The sequence below is a fragment of the Jaculus jaculus genome, chromosome 19 (assembly GCF_020740685.1).
Source record: "Jaculus jaculus isolate mJacJac1 chromosome 19, mJacJac1.mat.Y.cur, whole genome shotgun sequence".
Taxonomy (NCBI): domain Eukaryota; kingdom Metazoa; phylum Chordata; class Mammalia; order Rodentia; family Dipodidae; genus Jaculus; species Jaculus jaculus.
The window spans coordinates 60296787-60305669 of NC_059120.1; the positions used below are offsets into that span (position 1 = coordinate 60296787).

At 51.6% G+C, this 8883-nt stretch overlaps 1 pseudogene; it reads right to left on the reverse strand.

The window, feature by feature from the left end:
* Positions 1 to 2875: 2875 nt before the first annotated feature.
* Positions 2876 to 6118, reverse strand: LOC101616963 (annotated as a pseudogene).
* Between the last annotated feature and the right edge of the window lie 2765 nt (positions 6119 to 8883).

The following is an 8883-nucleotide window of genomic DNA, read 5'->3' on the forward strand; positions in this document are numbered from 1 at the left end:
CTGTGTGAGCGTCGACATCTGCCTCTTCCACCCTCTTCTCTCGCTCCACCGCTGTGGGCGGCCACATTGGCCTCTTCTGCGTGGTCCACGTCCTCTTTCGGTTCCAGTGCCTGCTCTCGCCCCCAGCTCACGGTGCCCGCCTGCTTCCTTCCTCTAAGCTCCGCTCACGTCTGTGTGTCTCTGGGAAGCAGCTCAAATGTCAGTAGTCAAGGACGTCTTCCCTCGTGTCCCCAGCTTCCCCTCCGTGGCAGGAAACACAGTGATAATTGCGCATCTATTGGTAATTGAGTGTCTTGCTCACATGGGTACTTCCAGTGAGGGACAGAGTTTGGTCATTAAGCGGAAGGTCACTAAGTAGCTGAGATGACAGAAAAAAATGCAGGGGAGGGAGCTTTGTCTGACAGGTCTCTCCTTCTCACCCCATGGAGCTTTTTATTTTATTTTATACTTTATGTTTCCGAGAGAGAGCAAGAGAGCGAGAATGGGTGTGCCAGGGCCTTTCAGCCACTGCAGACTAACTCCAGACACGCGCGTCCCCCTTTGTGGGCCTGCATGGCATTGCACATTTGCGTCACTGCTGGGTCTGACTACATGTGGGATCTGGAAGATTTGAACAGGAATTCTTAGGCTTCACAGGCAAGCGCCTTAACAGCTAAGCCATCTCTCCAGCCCAGCCCGTGGCTCTTACGGTCTCCTGCTTAGAGTCCCTTCAAAAGGCCCCAACATCAGCCTCGTTCTTCCTCCATCTGTAGGCACATGCAGCTGTGCACAGAGGTGCTTTGTCTTCGTGGGGCCTCATGCCGGTAAATCGGTTGTGAGCTGAAAATGCCACAAGTAAAAAGTGCATCGAATGCTTCTAATCTACAGAGCTTTCCAGTGTAGCAGGCAGGGCACTATGGAATGTCAGATGTTGACCCTCTTGACATGGATGACCCGGGGAAGCAGTACCCAGAACCTTCTATGGATAGTCCCTGGAAAGGTCACATTTCAAAATTCTCAGTATGGTTACTGTTCAAAGAATGTATTACATTGTAAAGTTAAAAGAAAAAAAAAATCATAAGGCCAGGTATGGTGGTACATGGTACATACCCATCATTCGGGAGGCAGAGGTAGGAGGATTGCTGAGAGTTTGAGGCCACCCTGAGAGTACATAGTGAATTCCAGGTTAGCCTGGGCTTGAGTGAGATCCTACCTTGAAAAAAAAAACAAACAAAAAAAACCAAACAATCCTAAATCAGGGCTGGAGAGATAGATGGAGCCAAAGAGCCAGGTTTGGTCCCCCAGGACCCACAACAGATGCACAAAGGTGGTACCTGCATTGGGAGATCATTTGCAGTAGCTGAAGGCCCTGGTGTGCCCATTCTCTCACTCTCTCTTTCTCCCCCCCCCAATAAATAAATAAAAATAAAATATTTAAACTGGGCATGGTGGCACATGCCTTTAATTCCAGCACTTGGGTGGAAGATGTAGGAGGATTTCTGTGAGTTTGAGGCCACCCTGAGACTATACAATGAATTCCAGGTCAGTCTGGACTAGAGCAAAACCTTACCTTAAAAAACCAAACAAGGGCTGGAGAGATGGCTTAGTTGTTAAGCGCTTGCCTGTGAAGCCTAAGGACCCCAGTTTGAGGCTCAATTCCCCAGGACCCACGTTAACCACATGCACAAGGGGGTGCACACATCTGGAGTTTGTTTGCAGTGGCTGGAGGCCCTGGCACACCCATTCTCTCTCTCTCTCTCTCTGCCTCTTTCTCTCTGTGTGTCCCTCTCAAATAAATAAATAAAAATAAACAACAACAAACAAAAAGGGCTGGAGAGATGGCTTAACAATTAAGACATTTGCCTGCAAAGCCAAAGGACCCAGGTTTGATTCCCAGGACCCATGTAAGCCAGACTCACAAGGTGATGTATGTGTCTGGAGTTCATTTACAGTGGATGAAGGCCCTGGAATGTCCATTCTCTGTGTGTGTGTGTGTCTCTTTCTCTCAAGTTAAAAAAAAAAGGGGGGGCACTTGTCCAGCATGCATAAAACCCTAGGTTCGAGCCCTAGTACGCAACTGTCAATCAATAAAAGAAAGTGAAGTTTAAGCAGGCCTCTCCTTCCCATTCACTCCCTCGTAGAATAAATCCCAGCTCCCTTAGAGTGGTTTCCGAGGCCTCTGGGGACTGGACGCTCGTTGGCTGGCAGCCTGCCTTGCCTCTTCTGCACCTTCCACCTCACTTGTAGACCTCACCCTGGCCATGGCAGCCTGTGATCTTCTCTTCGCTTCCCCTTAGCCAGATCATTCTCCATCCTCCGGCAAGCCCCAGCTCTTCTCCTGTCTCTCCCAGCACCTGCATCCTCTCATCTCTGCTCCCTACCAGTCCCTGAGCTTCTTGGGAGCCATCTTTTATGGCTGAGCCCCCACATGCAGTAAACAGCTGCTATCACTAAGTACTGGTGAGACCCCTTGTCTCATGCCTGCCCAGCTACAGGCTCAGCCAGAAGGGGCCCCTCCTCAGGTTAAGATGGCTGCCTACTCCGTCCTGAACACTCCCAGTCCAAGCTGCTGACCTCCTTCTTCAGGTGGTCTAGTGGTGCCCTGGGGATCTTCTCTCTGGCCAGCTGCTCTGCCCTAGTCCAGTGGGAACAAGTGGCTGTGCGGGAGCTGTGGAGGGAGGCAGCTCTCTGTGGCGTCTAGTCCTCTAGGAAACACTGGGACCATCACATTGTTTAAATGACAAGATACCATGTGGTATTGATTGTTAAAAATCGCATGCTTCAGATGCCCTAACCCTTCCCCTGGTCTCTTTGCCCTCCCTCTGATCTACCACCAGACGATGCCTGGCACAGAAGTGGTCCTTGCTTATGGACAGGTGACAGGCCACGCAGACCTTCAAATTCTCCCGGCCCTGCGATACTCAGGAAGCAGCATGCCACAGGAGAGTGCTGGGAGCCAGTGGGTCTCGCGGGAAGGCAGCAGAGCAGGTTCTGGTGGAGCTCTGGGGACAGGGGCCACCTTCATGCCTACCTCACTGTGCCCCCTAATGGGCACCAGAACTAGCCAGCACAGGGCAGAGGCCCCTGGCAGCAGGTAGCGGGCAGACAGTGCCCACATTTCCCACAGAGGAAAGTTGACCACAATGAGCTTGCTGAAGTTGGACTCGTAAGTGAACCTCTTGCCTCTGGTCTTGGGCAGGATCCTCGTGCTGTAGCAGTAACTGGAGAGTCAAGGTGGAGAATAGGGAGTCGGCCCTGTGGGGAGGGAAGAGGCTCAGAATCTGCCCCACTAGGCTTGACTTGAGCTGTTCCTGGAAGACAAGACGTCAGGCATCTCCCCACATGTGACGACGGCATTTCTCAAGTCTTGCAAGAGTGGGAAGCCGCCCAGAGTGCCAGAAACCACAGCCCTTTCCCTTGAACTCTAACCCTACTGCTGGCCACCTCCTCTCACCTGAGGGCCCGGCTCAGCTTGTCATAGTTCATCTGTGGCTTGCATTTCCTGCGGCCCCAGAGCCGGGCCACCTCGTCGGGGTCCTTGATGACGAACTCCCCATACTCTCCCTGCTGCCAGGCGATGACATGGCGGAACTCCTCCTTCTGCAGCAGCTCCAGGGTGAAGTGCCACAGCCGGATCTGCTGGGAGGCTGGCAAGGACCCAACTTAGTGGGCCCAGCCAGCGAAGGTCCAACCTGGGACAGAGATGGTAGTGTGAGGGTCACCCTGCTGCTACTGAAGCCCCAGCCTAAGGCGGCTTCTGGAGCATGGCCAGGTGGGGGGCACAGCCAGGAGGCTCGCCTGACACTCAGTAGCTGCCAGGTGTGACCAGGATGCCTTCTGCCATGGAGCAGCAGTGCACGGTCTACGGCAGATGAGAGATGCTGAGCCTGGTCCTTGGGAGAAATGGTGGCTGTTTGAGAGTAAGGGAAAGGAGGAAGGAATAGGAGTCAGGAAGGAAGAAGAGTCCATGGGAATAAAAAGGAAGCTGAGAGTCAGGTGTGGAGGGCACTCCTTTAATCAGAGCATTTGGGAGGCAGAGGTAAGAGAACTGCTGTGAGTTCGAGGACAATCTGCAACTACATAGTGAATTCCAGGTCAGCCTTGGTTAGAGTGAGACCTTACCTCGAAAAACTGGAAGAAAAAAAGAAAAGGAAATTGAGACAAGAGAGTCCCTGTACCCAGAGCAGGGCCAGTCTCCAGCCTCCAGCCTCCACAGGGAGCTTCTCACATCCCAGGCAGGCGTTGACCTGGGACTGGGGCTTGTGTCCTCCGTTCTGACCCCTGCTGAGGACATAGAAATGGGAGGCTCTCCTTAAGGTTGCCGTAGGATCGTATTTTCTTCAGGAGAAAAGAAGAGAAAATGTGAAAAGAACTTGTTTGTAAACCCTTAAGTGGGAAGTTGGTGGCACATATGCATGCAACCTTAGTTTTGATTTTTTATATTGAGACAGTGTCTCATGTAGCCCAGGATGGCCTTGAACTCCTGATCCTCCTGCCTCCTCTTCTCTAGCTTCAGGATAATAGCATGCCTGGCTCCACACACTGGTAACTAAAGGAATTACAACAACTTCATATTTGAGGAGAGTAAGGATTTTTGTGCATTGTTCTCACCAAAGAGCCCACTGACAGGGTCACAGATCAATACTGCTGGAATAAATGACTGCTAATGGACTGATCAATGCTGTCATTTTTTTTTTTCCGAGGTAGGGTCTCACTCTAGCCCAGGCTGGAATTCACTATGTAGTCTCAGGCTGGATTTGAACTCACAGCGATCCTCCTACTTCAGCCTCCCAAGTGCTAAGAGTAAAGGTGGGCACCACCATGCCCGACTCTTTTCTTCCTACAGGCCTTCCTTTGCTTGGTATCGCCCCCACTCTGTAGGTTCTAGTCTTTTTATCCTAACCCTTTCCCCGAAAGGTGTCACCTCCTTCTGGGGCAGCTGAGGAAGAATGGTATTTTTGGCTCTCTTTCCCACAGCCTGGAGCCAGGGACCGGTGGAGACAGATCATGATTGGTGGATGGGTAGGTGGATGGCATGTGCTTCTGAACTGGGCCGGAAGGGCTGCTCCGGGTTATGCCTTGCTTCTGCAACCTTGTCTTTGGGTACTGGGGAGGCAGGACCCTTACTGGCTAGGGCCAGTGTTGTGTCCACCTCAGCCACAATCCTTTCTGCAGTAGCCCAAGAAAAGGTCTGTTCCCTGAAAAGCTGCTCCTGGCACTTCAAAGCTGGTGTGGCTGTGGACACCCTCAGAACCTCACAGACTGTGCCAAGGAGTAGCCAGCCTGGGGCAAGGGGCAGCCAGGTCCTGAGGGTGGCCAACCAACATATCATAGATGCTGTTGGGTGACAGCCCTGGAAGTGGGAGTCTAGATAGAGAAGTTCCTGTGACCATTGCCATCCAGGATTTATTTCCCAGAAGGCTGGGACGGGGGTGGGGAGTAGTAGGGCCAAGGACAAACATTATGAAATGCTTCGTGAATTGTTATGCCATCCTTGCGTGGGGGCCATGCTAATCTATGCAAGGAAATGCTAGCCTCCATAGCCTTCGAATTTTAGTGTGTGTGCCACCAAAGTGAGCACGAAAGTGTATCCTTTGACTTTTCTTTCTTTTTTTTTCTGAGGTAGGGTCTCATGCTAGCTCAGGTTGACCTGGGATTCACCATGTAGTCTCAGGGTGAGCTTGAACTCACGGTAATCCTCCTCCTGAGTGCTGGGATTAAAGACGTGTGCCACCATCCCATGCCCGGCTGACTTTTTTTAAAAAATTTATATTTTATTTATTTATGGGAGAGAAAGAAGCAGGGAGAAAGAGAGAGGGAGAGAATGGGCATGCCAGGGCCTCCAGCCATTGCAAATGAACTCCAGATGCATGCATCCCCTTGTGCATCTGGCTTGTGTGGGTCCTGGAGAGTCGAACTGGGATCCTTTGGCTTTGCAGGCAAAAGCCTTAACCACTAAGCCAGCTCTCCAGCTTTCATCCTTTGACTTCTGTGCATCCTTGAAATGTCCACTCTGAGAGCTCCTGAGGACTGCAGCTTCCTTCCCAGCCTGTCCTATCTGCGAGTCCCTTTTGTATCCTCACGGAGCTTGCTGGTTCTGGATGCTAGTGAATGCTGGGGAGTCCTGTGGACTGCCCATGCGCGCCACTCCTCTCCTGACACGGTGGACAGACCCTCTGCTCCCCCTGCGTGTCCCTCCATGTTTGAGAACTATCTTGTCACCTCTGCTTAATTCCTTGTGTGTCACTTTAATCCATACAGGGGTGGAGAAGCTCCCCTGGCAGGGAGCACCCTGGCCTGCGCCCTCCTCCTGGTCCTGCAGGTCCTAAGCTCAGGTCCTCCGCTCCAGGCCCCTGTGTGTGTCTGGGCTTGAAACACTGGCTGTGTGGCTGTGTGGCCCCACATCCCGGCAGCCTTTGTGGCAGAATAGGTGTGGTGGCCTCAGAGGATGAGTTCTGAGAGCCATAAAGCAAACAAGCTCCTAATCCAATCTGGAATGATCAGCGTGGTTTCTGGAAGCAAGCAGTTATCATTGTCATCGCCACTGTCATTGGGATTACTAACAATAAAGCTAATCCCCTTGGCTGGTGTAAGTGTTCATTCCCACACAAGTAGGTTCTAGGTCACTGTTTAATAAAAGCAATACAGATAACCAGGGAACAATAGCGAGTGAGTCCCCGGAGCTGGAGCTCAGAGCCAAAGAAAACTCTCAGAGTGGACTTTGCCCCTTCAAGACAGCAAAGGGCACGGGTGGGGTCCTCAGCACGAGCCACCGTGAGTGCTGCCATTCTGTTCTTCACACATTACTTCTCCGACTCTTCACCGCCACCCTTTGAGGTGGACATTTGCCTACATTTTGCAAGCGGAGGAAACGGAGGCTCAAAAAGATTAAGAGACTTGCTCAAGATCCCGGCCAAGTGGTGGAGCAGGATGGGAACTGGTCTGTCTGACTCGGCTCTGAGCAGTAATCAGTCAATCAGGGCAGAAACGTTAAGGATGAAACTCACTGGATACGAAAGGCAAGGCTGGCAGGAGCCCAGGGCCCCGAAGGGGGCACTCCACCTAAACCTACAGTGTGGGCTCCTGGCCAGGAACCATTTCAGCAGAAGTGCCAGGAAGACGAATGACAGCCAGCCCACTGGGCAAAAGATGAGAAAGACAAGAACACACAGACACAGAAAGACAGACACCCCCGCCCCCCAGGCACAAACACACACACAGACACACACATAGATGAACACACAGAAACTCTCCTCCCATTGATAGGTACAAACATACACAGATACACACGCTCACAGGTCCACAAAAGCCACATGTATGCAATAGAAACTTGAAGTAAAAGTAACTTTCGAGCCAGGCATGGTGGCGCACGCCTTTAATCCCAGCACTCGGGAGGCAGAGGTTGGAGGATCGCTGTGAGTTCAAGGCCACCCTAAGACTACGGAGTGAATTCCATGTCAGCCTGAGCCACAGTGACACCCTACCTTGAAAAACCAAAAATAAATAAATAAATAAAAAGTGACTTTATGGTGCCAGGCATGATGGCTTGTGCTTGTAATCCCAGCATTTAGGAGGCAGGGTCTGGGACATCACACCAAATTCAAGGTTGGCCTGGGTTTCAGAGAGTTCCAAGCCAGCTATGGGTACATGGTAAGACCCTGAGCCGGGGACGTGGGCCGGGAACGGTCTCTGGAGCGCTGACTGGCTTGTCTAGCTGGACGAGTGAGCTCTGAAGGCCTGCCCGTTACCCACTGAGCCGTCTCCCCAGTCCAGACCAGTGAGCTTTCTGTGCAGCGCAAGACTTGATTTTAAAGCACAAGGTGGGGCGTGATTGAGGAAGACAGCCGGCCCCTGGCCTGCGCATACACACTCACACACGTGTACACATGCGCACGCACACCACGCACACGCACCTACAACACACAAACATAAAGGCCCCGAGAGGCTGGCGGATAGCGAAGCAGAGAACACGAGACTGGAGGAGGCGGGAAGCAGAGCCCCTGCACAGTGAGAGCCAGCAAAGTGAGACAGTGTATGCTGTTAACATCGTGCATGCGTGCGTGCGTGCGTGCGATATGTACAGACGTGGCGCCCTTTCTGCACATGTGTGGAGGTCAGAGGTGGACGTGAGAAGTCTTCTGCCTTGCTTCCTTGAGATAGAGTCTCTTACTGAATCTAGAACTGACACTCTTTTTAAAATATTTCATTTTTATATTTTTAGAGAGACGGAGAGGGAGAGAAAGAGAGAGACAGAGAGAGAGAGAGAGAGAGAGAGAGAATTGACGCAGGGCCCCTGGCATTGCAATCATTGGATGCTAGACACTTGTACCACCCAGTGGGCATGTGTGATCTTGCGCTTGCCTCACCTATGTGGGTCTGGCTTATGTGGGATCTGGAGAGTCAAACTGCTTAACTGCTTAGCCATCTCTCCAACCCCCTCACACTGTTTTTAGGTTAGACTGACTGGACAGTGAGGCCCAGGGAATCTCTTGTCTCTGCTGCACTCAGAGCCAGGGTTACAGGAATTTGTGGCCACATACAGCTTTTTTTTTTTTTTTTTTTTTTTTTTTTAAGGTAGGGTTTCACTCTAGCTTCTCAAACTCATGGCAATCCTCCTACCTCTACCTCCCCAGTGCTGGGACTAAAAGCGTGGGCCACCACACCCGGCTCCACATGTAGCTTTTAAAAAAATATTTATGTATTTATTTGCAAGGAGAGAGAGAGAGAGAGAGAGAGAGAGAGAGAGAGAGAGAGAGAATGGGTATGCCAGGGCCTCTTGTTATCATAACAAATGAACTCCACATGCATGCATCACCTTGGCCATGTGGCTTTCTGTGGATATACAAGGGAATCAAACCAGGCTCCTTAGGCTTTGCAGGCAAGCACCTTAACTGGTGAGCCATA